The 1,383-nt window shown below is 41.2% G+C and overlaps 1 non-coding gene across 1 annotated transcript; it reads left to right on the top strand.

The window, feature by feature from the left end:
- Window positions 1–1,016: 1,016 nt before the first annotated feature.
- LOC115082449 lies at window positions 1,017–1,144 on the top strand. Its single transcript, XR_003854172.1, has one exon. It is a non-coding gene; the product is annotated as a U6atac minor spliceosomal RNA (small nuclear RNA).
- The last annotated feature ends 239 nt before the right edge of the window (window positions 1,145–1,383 follow it).

Raw genomic sequence — 1,383 nt, 5'->3', positions numbered from 1 at the left:
GACCCGGTAGAAAAAAACGAAGCTCAACTCTAGTGGTCAGGGCACGGAGAAGGCAGGCGTGGTCAGACATAGCAGTGGTCAAGCCACAGAGAAGGCAGATGTGGTCAGATGTAGCAGTGGTCAAGGCATGGAGAAAGTAGCTGTGGTCAGATGAAGCAATGGTGAAAACTCAGAGAAGGCAGGCGAGGTCAGACATAGCAGTGGTTAAGGCTCGATAAAGCAGTTCAAAGATGGAAGGAAACAGGAACTAGAAGACTCACCAGAAGGCAACAAGAAATGATGGGACCTGTTGCAAAGGCCCTGTGACATCATCCGGAGGGGCCGGCAGCATTAGCATGCCGCAGGCCTTTTAAATTGGCCAGAGGGGCATGCTCACGCCTAGAGGGTCCGGATGAGGCCGATGTCGACTGTGTCTCTGCCTTGGTGTGGCCCATCAGCCACGACTTGATCCTGGAGGGGCAGTGAAGAGGCCAAAACCCACCCCCGGCAGGGCGGCAAGCTAGGTGAAGAGGGCCGTTCACAAGTTCTGCGGCCTGCCGATGTAACAGATATTGGGACATTGTTGGGTTTGCTTGCCTGTTTGTAATGAGAAATGAATTTACATGCCATGAAGCAAGTACAGGGATGCAAAAGACCATCTATGCTGCATATTCTTGTGTTCATCTCTATTTCTTGGACTACATTTATGAACATTCTATACAAAAGACTGTTCATTTTGATTGTTTTATATTGCATTTTACATGCATAGTATAAGAATCTTTCACAATATCACATTATATGATAATTTTGGTAACTTGTTAAAAGATAAGCCAGTATACTCTGTTCTTTCTACATTTATTATTTTAAGTGATAAGGCTGGTAAATGCCTGTGTTTTAGCCTTTTGGGAGTCAAGTATTGTCTGAGAATCTTTAATTTCCATAATTTAAAAAGCTCTAGATGGCTAATGTCAGAGCTATGGGTGTAAATTGAAACATCTAACTTACAGACACAGGAAGAAAGCCAGAAAAAATGAGATGTGTTGTATGAAAGGACAGAAGGTTGGCACTCCCCTTGATATAAGACGCTGTAAGTGACAACATTCTCTAGATGAGCCATGACATGATCAGGTAGCTTGCGCATGGAACCTCTGGCTCGCAGTCTTTCATTTCACAGAATACATTGACTCATAGATGAGATATATGAGGGAAATATTCTTAGTAAAAATTATTTCCTTATTTCTATCTGTATTAGTATATTCTTATTTACTTGTATTGATTTATGCAATATTGCTGTGCTGTGCTTTTTGTTATTTATATACCATATATTCACTATATTTAGTAAACTAATTTTTATTTTTACCATATTTTGTACAGTGTGTTCTATGACATAATATATAACCTCTC

This window comes from Rhinatrema bivittatum, unplaced genomic scaffold (assembly GCF_901001135.1).
Source record: "Rhinatrema bivittatum unplaced genomic scaffold, aRhiBiv1.1, whole genome shotgun sequence".
NCBI lineage: Eukaryota > Metazoa > Chordata > Amphibia > Gymnophiona > Rhinatrematidae > Rhinatrema > Rhinatrema bivittatum.
Note: the sequence above shows the minus strand (reverse complement) of the source record. Positions and strands in the feature narration are given on the sequence as shown.